Raw genomic sequence first — 18405 nt, 5'->3', positions numbered from 1 at the left:
GGCCCCCGCTTGCCACAACTAGAGAAAGCCCTAGCACAGAAACGAAGACCCAACACAGCCATAAATAAATAAATAAATAAATAAATAAATAAATAAATAAATAAATAAATAAAAAAAAAGGATAAGCCCAACTTTATTAAAAAAAAAAAATTAACTCAAAAAGTAGCATAGACCTAAATATAAAGCGTAAAATGTTAAAATCTCTAGGGGAAAACACTGGATAAATCTTTGTGACAATGGGTTATCCAAACATTTCTTAGCTGCAACAACCAAAGCACAATCCATAAAAGAACAAATTGGACTTCATTAAAATTAAAATATTTTCCTCCTCAAAGAAACTGTTAAGGGGATGAAAAGACAATCCACACATTGGGAGAAAATAGTTGCAAAGCATCTATCAGATAAAGGAATTTTATCCAAATATATAAGGACCTCTCAAAACTCAATAAAAAGAAAAACAGCACAATTTAAAAAATGTTTAGAAAAGTTGAACAGAAACTTCACGTAGGAGACATGTTATGTCACATAAGCAAATGGAAGGATGCCAAACACTATTAGTCATCAGGGAAATGCAGATGACAGCCACACACAAAAAATATATAAGATACAACTAGATGCCTGAAATAATTATTCTGAGTAAAAAATATCAGACAAAAAAAAAAGGACACACTGTATGATTCCATTGACATAAAACTCTAGAAAATGCAAACTAATATATAGTGAGAGAGAGAGAGAGAGAGGGAGCAATTCAGTGGTTTTTGGTTGGAGGGGAGGCGGAGAAGAGTCGGAGAGTAAATTACAAAGACAGATGAGGAAACTTTACAATGATTTCTATTATCACCATCATTCCTATATCAAAACCTGTCAAACTGTACACTATAAAAAGCAGCTGTTTTTTCTATGTCAATTAGATGTCAATAAAGTGTTAAAAATAATATTAAACACATGTATATGTATTTGGGTGAACTTTGTACACGTATTTGATTAATATTATTCAACACAAAATAATAATTATAAGTAAATTATAATGACATGGGGAAATTCTTAAGATACAATTTTAAGAAAGATTATTAGGTTAAAAATTGAAGATCCCACATGCTGTAGGGCAACTAAGCCCACACGCCACAATTACTGAACTCGGGCGCCTCAACTAGAGAGCCTGTGTGCCACAAACTACAGAGCCCACATGCTCTGGAACCTGCGCACCACAACCACAGAGCCCACGTGCCCTGGAGCCTGCATGCCACAACTAGAGAAAGAAAACCCTCATGCCACAACTAGAGAGAAGCCTGCACACCGCAACAAAAGATCCCGCATGCCTCAACGAATCTCCCCCGTGCCGCAACTAAGACCCAACGCAGCCGAAAAAAAAAAAAAAGAAAATGGTAAAGGGATTCACTAGGTAGAATACAATATGAACAAAATACAAAACGCAGCCGAAAAAAAAAAAAAGAAAATGGTAAAGGGATTCACTAGGTAGAATACAATATGAACAAAATACAAAAAATATATAAGAAAATGTAATCAATAATATAATAGCATTAAATTTTCTAAGATCAATAAGATAGATTCTTTTATGATCAGGAAAAACTATTTTTAATCTAATTTCAATTATAAATATTATCAGACTCAAAATAATGATGATAATAGCCAATGTTGGTAGGGTGTCAAAATGGGCATTCTCTTACCCAGCTGGTGGGAGAATTAGTGAGTATAAATCCCGAAGAGAACAATTTGGCTTTGTGTGTTAAGACCCTAAATGTGTGCATAACCAGAGAAGTTTCACTTCCAGAACTTTTATCGGAGGATTGAGTCAAGCAATTTGCAAAGATGAAGCACACAGGTGATCAGAGCAGATCTTCTTAAGCCAGTAAACCATCAAATTTTCCTTTGCTGTTCACCGGTAAGAAACTGCTTTGGTGATGACAACGTAGGTCTGTTGTCTAAAAATATATTTATTATATTCTGTTAAGGGAAAAAAGTTTAAGAGTATTTACAGCATGATCTCATTTTAATTTTATAGTGTGGTGTCAATTTATATGCCTTGGGTGGGTGATGTTGGGAGGTGTGTGTACGTGAACATACAAAGAGAAAATGTCAGTAATTGTACAAACAAAATGTTAACTTGAGTTATCTCTGGTTGGAGGAACAAAGAAGCATCATTATTTTCCCTTTTATAACTTGATATCATCTGAGTATTCTACGATGAAACTGCAGCACATTTTATAATCAGAAAAAAAAATGACTTCCATTTTAAATGAAATAAAAACAAAAAGTAATCTTCAATTTCCATTCTGAAGAAAAGAAAAACAAAGACAAAAGATGCTTCCAAATTTCATGAATATCATGTTTTGCTTCTTACCAGGAGCTCTTTTTCTAAACAATTTGTACTCATTCAATAATACAAACATCGAAAATTATTCATTATGCATTAGCCATCCTAGTAGTTGTTAATCAGTACACAAAATGGAAGTGTTGAATGAAAACAAACAAACAGACAAAAGAGACAACAAACATTTCTACCTACAGGGGATAGGAAAGCTAATTGTGGCTAATTTCCACTTCAGGGTCTTAAATTATTAGTGGCCTCAGCCATGTTCACTGCGTTTATACTGTTGGCCTCACCTCCAGCTTAGGTAAACTCTCCAACATGGTGCTAAGGTGTCAATGTCAAGTAGTGCCTCACCTCCAATGCTCTGTTATGAGACCCACTTCTTTCAATCCTGTGCTGAGCACAGACTTGCATTACATATCTCTGAGCAAGAGGTGCCTCAACTAAACCTATCAGCGTTCCATGCACATAACAGGTGCTCAGTTAATATATGTGAAATGATTCAATATGCTTGATAATTGAGGGACTATATCTAAATGCCCCTCCAAATTTAACTGGAGTGATTGACACAAGTGGACTACCCTGAATAACTGAATTTTTTGTTTAATTAAAATTAATTTAGTCTAGCTTTCTTTCTAGTGACCCACTATTTACTGCTTTCAAAAAGTATTATACTTACTGTCTGCCTCCCCTGAGGGGGGTTGAAGTGCTAGGTGGTGAAGATTGAGACAAACAGGAACCTTACAATCATGATTGAGACAAACAGGAACCTTACAATCATGAAGCTTATTCTCTATTGTTGGATACAGACAAATCAGGAGGCATTTGACCAGAGTTAATACAGAGTTGATTCAAAGGATTCCAGAAGCAGGCCTCCGAATCATTACACTAGGTAATTGGAAAAGGTTTCTTCTTAGAGTAGATTTATCCAATCTGACACGTGAAGAATGAATAGGCATGAACCAAGTGAAGAGGGTGACTGGGTGAATGTTGTAAATCATTTAAACAATCAGTCTACTTTCTTTTCTATTTTAGTAAGTGAAACAAAAATATGTCTTCTCTGATGACAGGATCAGTATAAAGGACTTGAAGATGAACTTACATTATAGGAGCCTGTAGCTATTCTTTTGTTTTGCTAGTTATTTTAATTAAATCATTTCTATGCATTTAAAAAATACCTATCTAGGGGACAATGAAAGTAACATAACAACATTTCTGGTTAGATATATAGTCCGTGAAGCTGGGCTCTTGTTACTCAAGTTTTCACTGTGTATCCAATGAAGAAACAAGGTCAACGTAAATTTACTACAGGACTATGTGTTTAGCCAAAGCTAATGAAACATCTTGTTGAAGATGTACTGCCTACTGATACCAGATCTTATCAAATGATTGACAAGAAAAGAGAACTAACATTTATAAAGAAACTAAGGTGCCAAACTCTTAACATACATAATTTCAATCTTCATAGATGATCTGAGAACCAGGTATCCTTATCCCCAATTTTAGAGCTGGAAAATCATGGCTTGAGAGTTATGATTGCCATTCAGATCTGTCTAATGCAAAATTAATAATATCACATAGCCTTTACTGATTGTGAATATCAAATAAACACAGAATAGTGTGAAAATACAAAGCAGTACAAGATATTATCTTAACTCCAGATAACTAGGTAATATAGCAGGGAGGATAAAACACATCAAATGACAATTCAGAACATAACAAAGTATGTCAAATGACAAACGAGTAGTAAACACACACACACAAACACACACACACACACAGAGACACAGCCCAGGATGAGGGAAGATATGGTGGTTCAAGGTTGTCCTAAGAAACATTATGAATAGGAGGGATTTCAAAGACAGGCCAATTTTTGAAAGGTGAACAGGGAGGACATTTGAGACAGAAGAAACAAGGAGAGCCAAAGTTTGGTTTGGGAAAGAAAAAGTGTTCTGGAGAACAGAACCAATTCAATGTTGGTGTTGAATATGGTTCTAGGCGGCAACACGTGAGGGATAAGATAAAAGAGATTTAACAATAAAGGCGTTTCAGACACTTGCAAAAACACAGCAGGCTCTGTAGAGCTGTGAACTAAGTATAGGTAACTCCTCTAATTCCTACTTCCCATAAATTTTACACATCTTCAACAACTCACTCAGGTAATGTGATTCTCAGAGGTAAAAGCCTTTACCACAGTTCTGGTCTATAAGCAATAAATGAGAGTTGCAGACTCTTCTCAGGAAGGCAAGCAGTCATGGGACCCCAACACTCTGCTGAAACTACTCTCACAAAGAATGTTACTGTCTTTGCTCTTCTCAAATCCCAAGGCCTTTCTTCCTCCTCATTCTTCTTGACTGTGTCACTGCCTCCTGCTTGACACACAAATTCTTGTTTCCAAGCCACTGCATCCGTGAATTAATAAAAAATTCTACACCTAATATGTTCCAGGTATGAACAATGTTCGTTCCATGCTCCCTATTCTTCTTTATTCTACTCATGCCTCCCCTTGGAAGAATGAAAGCAACTTAAAGGCAAATAATATATCTCATTTTTTCTTTCCCAAGAAAGTCTAGCTTTGTGTTAGTCACCAGATTGTGAGGCAGATAACCCATGTGATATAATAAGAGATTGACGAAATGGGTAGTGTCTGTTGCTAGAAATGGTCATGAATGAGTGGTTTTAGGAAATCCCAGAAGGAGGACAGGAGGAAGATCTAGTAAAGTTTTTACTTCCTTAAAGTATGGAATGGATGAAAACTATACGAAAGATGCACTCAACACCTAAAACAATGAAGTTAAAGCATGGTTTGCAGTTGGAATAATCATTTTCTTGGCTAAATTCAGGATGGTACTATATTAGCAAGAAAAGGTCCCCAAAGCGGGATCCTTGGCTCCAGAGTCATCAATTCATTGATTATGCTTTACCTCAGTTAGCACTGATCGACTGGCTGCAGTAACAGCATGGCCTCTTATCCCTTGCCCCATAAACCAGCTCTGCCTGCCTGTGCTGGTGCCATCTGAGTCCCATCTGTAGATATTATTCCAATCAGTGATCAGAGATCAATCTGCTTCTCCATCGTCAGACTATATTAAGTACTTTTAAATGTATAAAACCAACTCACTCAGTGCTTGGCCCTACCTTTTCTATGTCCTCCAGGTGTAGCCTCGATTAAAATCTGTCTTGTTCTTGTGGCCTGTTCATTCCCTTATACTTGATAACATCCAGAGTCGGGATTCTGTCTCAAGAACTGAGGACTGGAAGTTCAGTCAGTGTCTTCCTACCTATCTGAATATCCACTGACTTTCTTCTTCCCTGTCATGGTGTTTCATTCCTTCTTAGGTCTAGTTATTTCTTAGTAAACTTGTCTATAGCCTAGATTCCCACCTGTGAATTCTCCCCATGCTCTCAAACATGCATCTTCACCATTTGAGCCATACCTCCTTCCATCATTTCCAGTTCAATCTGTGTCCCACCTCAACCCTAAGCTTTAGCTGAGAGGACCACCTCTAGGTTTCAGTCTCTCCCATAGTAACTTGCTTCCCATGGATCAACCTCTACAAGTCTATGATACAGTGAGACAGGAAATGCTTATTTTACTTTCACTGGATCCAGTCATTGTCACTGATGTTACCAACATAAAATTGAGCAGAAAAAGTAAAAAGGAAGATTAATAATTCATAACCGCCTTATGTAACCTTACTGAGGCACAGAAGGGGGCTGGCCCTGTTTAGTTTTAAAGGAATGCACTGATGCATTGCAAAAGATCCAGTCCTCATCATATTTAATTAGGTGAGAGGCAAGTAAATGGGATAAGAAAAAGAAATTATGTATTTAACTAAATAACAATAATTATATGTTGCTGAAGTCATCTCCATTTTTAATGTCAAGCATTTAGTAAATCCAGTGAACTATGAGAAGTTACACATTTTGAGCTCAAATAAAAATAGTATTTTTTTTCCAACAGTGGGCAAGAGATGTTCTTTTCATGTGCAAACAATAGGGAGGATAAAGTCTTTTTCTCTTTTCAGAAGGCTTTCACTTAATCATTTTCCTTTCATTTCTTTTCTTGTAAATAAATACAAAATACTGAGAGGAGGGCAAAATTAACCAGTCAGATTATCAATGCGAATAAGTACATTCTTAAGGCCGTGACTGTTGACCATAAGTGCAAAGTTCTCAATGTTTATTTAGTACAATTATTTGAGTCTTTTTAAAAAGGAGATATTGAAGATTCTGCCAAACTAACATATAAAAAGAGAATAAAATTGGGAAGTGTCCATAGAAGTGGTTAAAACAAACCTTTAGGAATGGCTTTTGAAGCCTCCTAATCCCAACATAGTACACAATATTGGCAAATACATAGATTCTCTGCAATGATTTATGACAAACTAATAGAGAATACAGAAGCTTACAGCAAATACAGGGCTACAGGAAATGGAAAATGAGAACAGAAATTTTAAAACAAGGGTGAAAACAAGTCTCGCAGTTACAAAAATGTAACAGAATCAGAATTAGTAATGCTACTTTTTTTGTTTTGTTTTTGCCTTTCCACAATTAACCAGAATATACTTACTATCTAGGAAAAAGTACCAAGTGGAAGGTGGCTTATTCTCATAGTGACAATAAACTTTCCTGTTTTCTGGTGTTCTAGCCAATCATTCTATAAAGCATTTGCTGACTGTCCTGGCATGCTCATTACTGTACTACATGTTGTGAGGGATAAAAACGGACTAAGTTCCTGTCCGTGAGAGACAACATCTAGTTCGGGTGTTGAAATAGGCATGTCTAAAATGACCTAAACCTACACAAGAGTATACATGAACTCATGGGTTGGACAGGTGTTCCTGCAAGGTTTACTAAAGTCTTGGCAGTACCATCTGGTGGGAAAGACAGAGAAGCTGATAACGTGTACAGTATGGTAGTCTGATGAGTCTCCGGGCTTCCTCTCAACTGGGGAAGTCACTAATCTGGTCCAGATGACCAAAGATGAGACAAATTTTACCTTGATGTGAAGCTAACCGAATACTAGAAGGGAAAGTGCATTTGGTGGGTGAGGCACAGAAAACATGAGCAAATCTAGAGAGCAGATACACTAAGCAAGATTACATGTCTACGTTTGTGGATGACTGGACTATCAGACCAAGACCCAAATAATTCTTGGGAGTCTGAGGAATGAAGTAGAAAAGTTGACAAGAGTCACAGAAGACTGTAGAAAAAAAAAGCAGCCCTGACAACATTCACCTGATATCCAGTCTGGCTCTAATATTTAGACCATGGCGTTCTGCTGAACATAAACAATTTTACATGGAATTGTTCAGTGATCATGAGAGAGCAAGACCAAAGTAATATACCTTTTAGGTCATATATGAGCACAGATAAAAATAAGAGTACAGTGCAAACTGACCAAAAAATTCACACCGTTCCCACTTTCAGGTAATAGTGACTGCTGCTTCTTTAGCAATTATGACTTTAGCTCTGCTTAATTCCTACTGATTCCTAGATTAAAAAAAAAAAATTATTAAGATACCCCAACCATGCATTTATCCCTTCCTCAAAAAAGTAAGCAATAGCTCATACTTCCATTGAAACCTCCCCAAATCACTTAACACAAGACCAAATCACACAGAAGCCATCCTTTAACACTTTCTCGTGGAGATAACTACTATCCCCAATAGCAATGTCCCTTGTTGCAGCAAATAGTGAACCCAACTTTACTTGACTACAGGTTTATCCTGGTGTCCTTTAGCTGGGGGGTTATTGACAATTATTAGGACTTCAGCTGAGTGATGTAAGGTTTAGGACAAAGAATCAGGAAGCTAATAGCTCTAAGAACCAACAATAACAAGTATTTTCACTCCAGATTCCTCAAAAAAAAAAACGCTAGTATAATAAGAACATCAACAATGTGTGAAATTCATTTTGCTTTACATTTTTGTAGCTATCTTTAGGAACATCATGAGACCATTTGCCTTCACAGTAGTTAAAACCAGCCAAACAGGGCACTGAAAGGCCAAAGAATCATTCAGAAAACAGGTATAATGTTTGCTATTATGTTCTAGAGGAGAAGCAGAAAAATATGAAGCCTGGATAGTCCTTACACGTGGTACATTTATAGTCCACTTAAGACAAAACTAAAGTGGCTTTCATTTTATCCTTGGAGTTTTAGTCTTGAGTTTACTACATGCTAGACACCGTTACAAGTGCTTCCCAAAAGATCTTATTCATCCATAAGACAGCCCTACAAAAAAAGATGCAAGTATTATCCCAATTTTGTTGATGAGAACATTGAGGTACAGAACAGTAAAGACAATAGCCCAGTGTCACATTTAACTAGTAAAGACAGGTTCAAGGTAAAGAGACAAGCAGTTTGAATTCAGAGCCCACATTCATAAAGCCTTAACCTTACTCCTTTTGAGAGATAGCTAATAGCACAAGACATAACATGGTTAAACATGAAAACGTGTAGAAGTAATACATTGAGCCAAATGACAAAGGAAGAGGGAAAAGGGGTAGGAAAATAACTGTGGCCACTCAAAGCACAAGATGTCCCATTGGTGCTAACACAGAAGGAAACCCCTCTCAACTATGGCAAAACTTCAGCAGATCAGAATTTGGATAAATGGATACATTTATTTTCTGATAATTAGACCTCTTTCTTTCCCAACCTTATTATGGCAAATTTATATAAAATATCTAAATTCTAACTTCTACCTTAGAAACACTTTATAGGAATCAAAGCTGACTCTCTTTGTTATTTAAGTATCTTGTATTATAATCTTCACCAAATATTTATTGAACGTACTAGACATCGTCCAAGGCACCTTGGATATATCAGTCAACAAAACAAATCAACAGAGGTGCCCTAGTGGAACTTACATGCTTCCAGCGGGAGAGTGACAGTAAATGATAATAAATAATTAGGTGATGCAGGATTTTTGGAAAGTTCATGGATTTTGGAAAAAAAAAATAGAGAACAGGTAAAGAGCATTGGGAGTACCAGGAGTGAGGCAGTATTAAAAACAAGTAGTCAAGACAGTCCTCTTTGAGAAGTGAAGGTATGAACATAAATTTGAAGGAAATCAGCCAAGCAAATTATTGGCAGGAAGAAAGCAGGTATCTCAAACATCCTTTGGAATCAATAGCATCGTTAAATTATAATGTAGTTTGCTCCATATGCTGAAAGAATTAGATTGGATGTGTTTTGAATTGGGAAGTCACCTAAAGATTTTCTTTTAAAAGCTACATATAGTTCCCCCGCTAATCATTTGCTTCTTTTTTCAAAATTTACTGAGGACCTACCATACTCCAGGCCGTAGCTGTAAAGGATAGAGAGACGAGAAAGACTTGGTAACTACCTTCAAGTTGCTTGGTCTGGTGGGGGAGGGATAATCATGAAAGCACAGTGTGACAAGCAAGAAAATACAAACAGGATCAAAGTGCTGCAGGGGACTCTGTGTATACAGGTGGGACACACGCTCCTTCTGGAGTTAGGCTGGATTCCTTCTGGCTTAGGCTGGAGGTTGAGTTGTCGTCTATTTCACCACTTCTTGTTATCTGAAGTTCACGAAGCCTGAGTGGTGACCCCCATCTCACCCCCAAAATTATGTTTTATGATCTAAGGGGCACTGCCCTGCATCTCTGAAGACCCAGGTTCTTTTTATGGGAATTGAATGTACATCTGAGGTGGTAACAGCATTTAAAAAGTTTCCCTTGAAACTTTTGTTTAATGCTCAAATTTCCTTTAAAAATTAAACTAACAAATTAAAGATTAGTTGTAGAGGTTTTTAGACAAAATGACTAAAAGTCCTCAGTTTTCCACGAATGAATGGGACCTAATTAAAAGCTATTGTACAGCAAAGGAAATCATCGACAAAACAAAAAGACAATCTATGGGATGGGAGAAAATATTTGCAAATGATGTGACTGACAAGGGGTTAATATCCAACATATATAAACAGCTCATAAACTCAATATCAAAAAAGCAAACAACCTGATTAAAAAATGGGCAGAAGACCTGAATAGACATTTTTCCAAAGAAGACATGCAGATGGCTAATGGGCAAGTGAAAAGACACTCAACATCACTAATGATCAGAGAAATGCAAATCAAAACCACAATGAGGTATCACCTCACATCTACCAGGATGACTATCACACAAAAGACCACAAGTAACAAATGTTGGTGAGGATGTGGAGAAAAGAGAACCCTTGTGCACTGTTGGTGGAAATGTAAATTGAGGTAGCCACTATGGAAAACTGTATGGAGGTTCCTCAAAAAACTGAAAATAGAACTACCATATAGTCCAGCAATTCCACCCCGTATGTATCCAAAAAAATGAAAACACTAGTTTGAAAAGATACCTGCACCTCAATATTCATAGCAGCATTATTTACAATAGCCGAGATATGGAAGCAACCTACGTGTCCATCAACAGATGAATGGATAAAGAAGATATGATATATCCATATATATAAAGAAGATGTGTATACACACACACACACACACACACACACACACAATGGAATATTACCCAACCAAAAAAAATGAATGCAATTCTGTCACAGAGAACAAACTAGTGGTTACCAGTGGGGAGGGGGGTGGGCAAGAAAGGGGTATGGGATTAAGAGGTACAAACTACTATGTATGAAATAGATAAGCAACAAGGATATACTGTACAGCATAGGGAAAATATAGCCATTATTTTGTAATAATTTGAAATGGAGCATACTCTATGAAAATATTGAATCATTATGTTGTACACCTGAAACTAATATTATAAATCAACTATACTTCAATAAAAAATAAAGTCCTCAGTTTTCCATTTGCATAAAGTGTGAAAAGATGTCCATAAGAATTCAAAACATTCTCATTATTCATAAAATGCTACAAATCTTACATATATTCTAAAAATCATGTGGAAAGTGTCTTTAGCAAAAATAAATACACCCTAAAAATGCACCCACAATGTCAGTATATAGTGGAATAATCAAAGGAATGCAAGAATTACTGAAAAAGTGAGATTTCAAGTAAGCTTTTAATTGAAAAGATTGGTCAAGTGTAGTCAACAGACTATTTTAACAGGCAGCATAACTAGGCAGATGTTATGTTTCATTCTGAGACCAAATTCTTAATATCTTTTGTCTTCCACATACTTGCTTCATAGACTCATGTTATCTGCCAGTAACCACAAAAGAAGCCTGAAACCTGTGTAAATAGATGGAAGAAGTGAGTATGTCACAAGCGTCTCAGATGTTTCAAGCACTGTAGGGAAACTTGGCCTATTTTATTTAATCTTTACCACAACTCTTTAAGATGGATAGATAGTACTCTTATCATTTTTGCAGACCAACAAATCAAAGGATTAAGATAGAGAAGTACTAGGATCCTCTCCTGTGTCTAAAGAGATGACGCTGCTCTGAGGTTTTAGGGTTCCTGGCAAAGACACTCTCTGAAATTTTGTGAACCCACATCCCAAGCCAACCAAGCTGCTCAATTTATCTTGCAGACATATGAGAGACTATCCTGCTCACAGCCTCTTCTAACCTGTAAATATGCAAAGCCTCTGTCATTAATCCAGTCTGACAAGGGCAAATGCATCTTAATATATTTTCCTCCTCAAAAGTGATTTCCAAATTATCTAGCATTTGAATTTCAAAGCTGATGCAGCTGAGAATGTGTGGGTTTGGAATAGGAAACTCTCTTGGAATAGCAAGCCATACCTTTGCTGTGCACGCACTGAAGTTAGGGTGTTTACAGATAGGATTCAATCCAAGATAGGATTGAAGCTCCGTTGCCTGAACACGGCTTACATTCCTCTAATAGACTAGCTTCCACTTTTATATGCTGGTTTTAATAAAGTCAAAAATTCCCCCTTTATCATTTTAAAAGCTAAAATAGGAAAGTCAGATTCAAGCCCTTGTTTGAAAATCGGTTAAGACATGAGTCATCTTTCATTTCTCCCAACTTGTCAATGTTACGTTAATACTGAAGCCCATAAGCTTTATATAATTGTCTAAAGATGTTTAAAAATGTTTTAATGTTTTAAAACATTTTTGACTTTCAGTTTAATGTTAAGTGTTTTAAAATCACTATTTTAGTGAACAAAGCAATCAAATTATTAAACCAGTATCTATCTTTTTGCATGAGCAAAATACTTCCTGTGAATGCAAGAGTAGAACTCACATTAGTACTTTAAAAGCATGGCACTGTACTGGCACTGTGAATGCAGAGTTCGGGGACTAATGCAGGAAACAGAACCATAAACAGACATTTAATATTATGATGTGAGAAGTCCAATGGAAAACTTAATTTCAAGAAAGAGTAGAATTATTGAAAAAGGAGGAATGGACTCCACAGTGAACAACAGGTTTTCTCCTGTTCATTCTCACTGTATTTCTTTTGGGGTATTTCTAGTCCAACATACTATATAAACAGAGTTAAAAAGTGTCAAATCCTTCCTATTTCTGACTGCCAGCCCCCAAAGGCAAGCATATTCTTCTCCTTTAGCTATGTCTTCTGGTACTTCCCTCCATATGTTTTTTTTTTTTGATGCACATTTTCCCTTTATTCATACTATCTTTTTTTTTTTCACACACACACACTGTATTTTATTTTTACAAGAGATAAATAGACTGACACCAAGCATTGTACATGGATGACCACAACAAAAGCAACAATGATTGCAATTACCAAACATGAAACACACTCATACTATGTCATAATACTGACATTCAGTCCAGTAATCCTCCACTGTAACAGCTCCTTTACTTTGCAGTGAAAATTGATTTGTATATTCTTTGCCTCTGAGTCTTTGTTGGATTTTTTTTTTTTTAATTCAGACAGAAAGTCACAAAAATTATACTCATCCTCATCAGTTCACTCAGTCCCATGTAATTAATTTTTTTTTTTCATCTTGATCTTTTGTTAGCACTTTTATGAGTTCATCAGTTTTTCATTAGAGTTCTGAAAATGCTTATTCATTCAGTTCAGCAGTACAGTCAGTTACCAGAAACCTGTACTTGTCAGAGTCTTTTCCATGAATTTCTTTCTTCCCTCCATATTTAATGCTCATTTCTTCATCTGTCTAATTTTTAACATTTTCAATTGACTTTCTTGTTTGGAAGATGAGGACACCTTTTTGTTCTCTGCTGCTTGCAGGTCTCAACACAGTTTATCACAAATTTTGTCAGCCAATTATTTAGTGCTTACATTATTATGACTACGTAAACACTCTTTATGGTTGGCTCAAGTTGATTTTATAATTATATATCCTAGCCTTTGAAATTTGTCTCCTGTGTGGATGCTCACTTTGCCAGATTCCCTGCACTCCATGGTTTACATCCTCATTTTGGAGGAACACATCTCTAGTAGCTTTCTAAGAAAGAAAGCATAGAAGTACTTTTGGAAATTGGCTTCAATATCTAGTATTGTCTTTTCATCTTTGTAATTGATTTTTAGTATCTGCAAAACTGTAGACTCTAAATAACTTTCCTCAAAAGTATCTTTTCGAATTAGCGTTTTGGGTTTCTTCAGATATGTACCCAGGAGTGGAAATGCTGAATTGTAAGGTAGTTCTTTGAGAAACCTCCATAATGTTTTCTACAGTGGCTGCAACAATTTACAACCCCACCAATAGTGTGCAAGGGTTCCCTTTTCTCCACATCCTCACCAACATTTGTTATTTATGGTCTTTTTGATAATAGCCATTCTGACGGGTGTGAGGTGATATCTCATTGTTGTTCTGATTTGCATTTCCCTGATGATTAGCAATGTTGAGCATCTTTTCATGTGCCTATTGGCCATCTGCATGTTGTCTTTGGAAAATGTCTATTCATTCCTTCTGCCCATTTTTTCATTGGGTTGTTTGCTTTTTTGATGTTGAGTTATATAAACTGTTTATATATGTTGGATATTAATCCCTTATTGGTCATATCATTTGCAAATATTTTCTCCCATTCAGTAGGTTGTCTTTTCATGCTGTCAATGTTTTCCTTTGCTGTGCAAAAGCTTTTAAGTTTAATTAGGTCCCATTTGTGAATATTTGCTTTTATTTCCTTTACTTTAGGAGACAGATCAAAAAAAATATGGTTGCAATTTATGTCAAAGCGTGTTCTGCCAATGTTTTTCTCTAGGGGTTTTATGGTATATGATTTTACGTTTAGGTCTTTAGTCCATTTTGAGTTTAATTTTGTATATGGTATTAGAGAATGTTCTAAGTTCATTGTTTTACATGTAGCTGTCCAGTTTTCCTAGCACCACTTAAAAAAATTTTACTTAGATACTCAGTGAATTCTTCATGTATGGGAACTCATATCCTTGCATTCTGGGAAATTTTATTCATTAATCTTTGATAATGTTCTTCAAATTTTTTCTACTTTCTCTTTCTGGAACTTCTATTATCCAGAATTAACCTTCTGAACATATCCTATGATTTTCTTATTTGTTCTTTCTCATTTTCCTTTTTTTTTTTTATTCTTTTTTTTATTCTCTTTTTTTGAGATATGTTCAACTTGACCTTCTAACTAGTCAAATGAACTTTTGTAGTTCTATCATGTTTTTCTAATTTCCAAAACCTCTTTTTATTCTTTGAATGTTTCATTTTATAGCATCACGTCATTGTTTCATAAATGAAAGGTCTTTTTATTTTTCTGCATCTTTTCCTTTGGCATTTTCTTCTGTTCACATTGTCTCTCATTCACTGTGGGTTTCTTTTATCCATTCTGATTTTTATCTGTGCTTCATCTTTTAGGCTGTTTGGTTACTTTGCTGTATGGTATTCAAATTCTAGTATTCGTAAGGGTCTTTTATTTTGAGGTGATCAGTGTTCTCTGAGAGAAATCATCTAATCATCCTCTTGAGAATTAAATGCCAGACTGCAAATAGGGGGAGGGAATTTGGGATGCTGCAATTCTGGAGATTTCTTTACATTTACTTCCTTTGATTTATTTTGTACATCCTCACCCTGCCTTTTGCTGTGCCTGGTACTCCCATTTATGAAGCCTTTTCTGGTACAATTTCTCATAAAAGCAAACCTTCAGTCTTCTGATGGGAGGGAAAGATGTAGCCCCTGTTTTCAAAAGGGAGGGGAAGGGACCTGAGGGATACTGGTCTTCAGAAAAGTTTTCACCCAGTTCTCCTCTGTTCATCCCCCACACTTGATCTTCATCTTCAGAGGTAGCTTATGGTACCAATTCCTAAGTCTTCCCAAAATTCTTTGCAAGTAACTATCCAGATACTTGAGTTTCATTTTTCTCTGATATGCTGTCTGTTTCCATTTGTCTATATACTTTGCAGTTCTATTCTCAATCACTACTGTCTCTCTTCTCCTCTTTCCATACTTGTGTATTTGTATCTTTTTCTTATCCTTTTAATGTCATTTATATACTTTTTGTTCCTTTCTTGGAGATACGTGGAGGGAGCAGATATAAATGCATATATTTAATCTACCACGTTTAACATGAATTCTCTCTCATTTAATATTAAATGGGTAGGTCAACATTGCCGGTATACCTTCATTTTATAGAAAAGATTGAAACTTAAAGACTTGTTGTTCAATATTACAAAGTTGAGGTAAGCCTAACACAATCTCACTTACATGCATTTCATTCATTCATCATTCATTCATTAAACATGCACTTCAATGTACCAGGTTTGTACTATGTTACTGCAGGTACCACCCAGACAAGACACACACACACACACACACACACACACACAGAGTTCTGCCTCAAATACTGTAATAACATGGTCAATCTAATATGGGAACATCCAGGCAGATATGATGAAACCAACAAGTGACAGAAAAGTAGGAGTAGAACAAACTGTCAAGAAGTGGCCAGAAATGACTATTAATAGGAACAACCTGATGCAAAGTCATGGCAATGAGAAAGTTTCATAAAAGCATCAGGAATAACAGAGAGATCCTTCTTTTATTGTAATGTGACCTGAATGTGATGAAGGCTGAATTTCTCATTGACTGAATGAATTAATGTCTTTATCATCTTCCAAAACTATATATTTGATATCCCCTATGTGTACTCTTACTTACATGTTTCACCTTTTTCTTCATCAAAGTGACAACCTAGGTGTTTTTCCCCCAAGGGATTAAGTAAAATTATATTCTGGAGTCATATTATAAATATGTGTATCAAACTAATAGCTTCCTGCTCTTCCTTGGGACAAGCAATAGAGAATATTCAGAGAAGAGTGTCACACTCCTCAGAGAATTTCAGTACATGCCTTTGATGACAATGGTGGCTGCAAAGATTTATGAGAAAAGTTGAATTCATGACTGATTGGGTCTTTATTTCTGTGACCTTTCAAAACCTCTTCTATCTGCAACTTAGCAGTTTCTCTCTACTAATACTCAGGTTAACATTTAACTGTCTCAGTATTGTACACCCCCCCCTCAAAAAAAAATGTGACAGTTTCCATGACAACTGATGGGGAAACATAGCTGATAGGATTTTCTTTTTCAACTTTATGTGGCAATTTCAGAACTCTCAAAATTGCCTTAGCAGGATTATAAAAGATCATTTTGGGCTTTGTCATCAAAAAGACCCCTTTCTCTCAATAGCTTATACCATGACCAGGATTTGCTAACTCTATTTTACATTTTTGGGTAGTAGGACCAGCTTTCAAGTACAAAGGATTTGGTCAAAGACATTACATTAAAGTGCAGTATAACCAAAGGAACATAGTGTGCACATGTACCTCAGTCCTCTTCTTCACCCATCCAGAATTTCTGGAACAGACAAATGTGAGCAGGGGTCATTAAGGGGAAGAGTGGGTGAGGATAGTCTCTCTCTGCTCTTGGGAAATATATTTGTTATCTTAGGCTAGGCATGTGCAGCAATAAACAACCCTAACCTAATATCTTGTTTTTTACAACAATAATGGTTTAATTCTCATTCACTTTTCATGTTTGTGCAGGTTGGCTGCACCTCTGATCTAAACCTAAACTTTGGACATGCCATCCTCATAGCAGAGAGAAAAAAAGAGATAACTGAACTATGCAAAGGCTTTTAAAACTTCTGATCATAAGTGACATGAGTTGATTCCACTTATACTCTATTGGCCAAAGCAAGCCATATGGCCAAACTTGATGTCATCAAGTTGGGGAGTATAATTCTTTCATGGGGAAGGACCTAACAAGGAATGGCTTAGAAACCCAGAAGGAAAGGACCAAGAAAAAAGACAAGGCAACATTTTTGAATAAATAGTATAATCTACTATGGAAGAAGATACTCTTTTTCACTTTGCAGACCTGTGTCTTCAAGATTTTCTGACTCAGAAAAGCCTTTAACCTGATGCAAAGTCTCTGCCTTTCTTTAAATTAGGCAAAAAGACTTGCTCTCTGATCTCAACTGAGATCGGATCAATAAACTTGGTCTCAGAGCTGCCTACTTACAGTTGGTGCCCCTGCCCCAGATTAAACTCCTGGAAAGAAACAAATAGTTCCTTATTCATCTTGTATCCATGATATGAAAGTCACTACCTGCTGTAAATGAATATTTATTGGACTGAGCTGAATTGAACTGAATTGAATGGCACTACCAGAGAAGACATAAGTTTTAGTATATCTTTATTCATTCATTCATTCATTTCTGTAAACCTCATTTATTTAAAAGCCACTGACCACCTACTATGTAGAAATACAAGACATAGCAACTGCCTTTAGAAGCACATAGGCTAGAAGAATCAAATTTTTTCATTTCCCTTAAAATGTCTCAAAAAAACTTTATGGGTCTTGTGAGCAGATATACTATGAAAATTTATCATAGAAGGGTGGTCTTAAGTGAGGGCTGGCAGTGCAAAAATAAATAGACACTAAAAAGGCAATAGAAAGAACAGTGAAACTAAGAGCTGGTTCTTTGAAAAGATGAACAAAGTTGACAAACCTTTAGCTAGACTAATTAAGAAAAACAGAGAAAAGACTCAAAATCAGAAATGAAAAAGGAAAAGTTACAAGTAACACCATGGAAATACAAAGGATCATAAGGGACTACTGTGAAAAAGTATACATACAGAAACTGGACTACCTAGAAGAAATGGTTTAATATACAATATTCTAA

General features: G+C 36.0%; 1 protein-coding gene across 3 annotated transcripts in view; it reads right to left on the bottom strand.

Moving 5' to 3' along the window:
- Positions 1-18405, bottom strand: part of NELL1 (neural EGFL like 1) — an 856536-nt gene that overhangs the window by 160558 nt on the left and 677573 nt on the right. The window lies entirely within an intron of this gene.

The sequence above is a fragment of the Balaenoptera physalus genome (genome assembly GCF_965194825.1).
Source record: "Balaenoptera physalus genome assembly, chromosome: 10".
Taxonomy (NCBI): Eukaryota; Metazoa; Chordata; class Mammalia; order Artiodactyla; family Balaenopteridae; genus Balaenoptera; species Balaenoptera physalus.
This window is presented reverse-complemented; position numbering and strand designations above follow the sequence as displayed.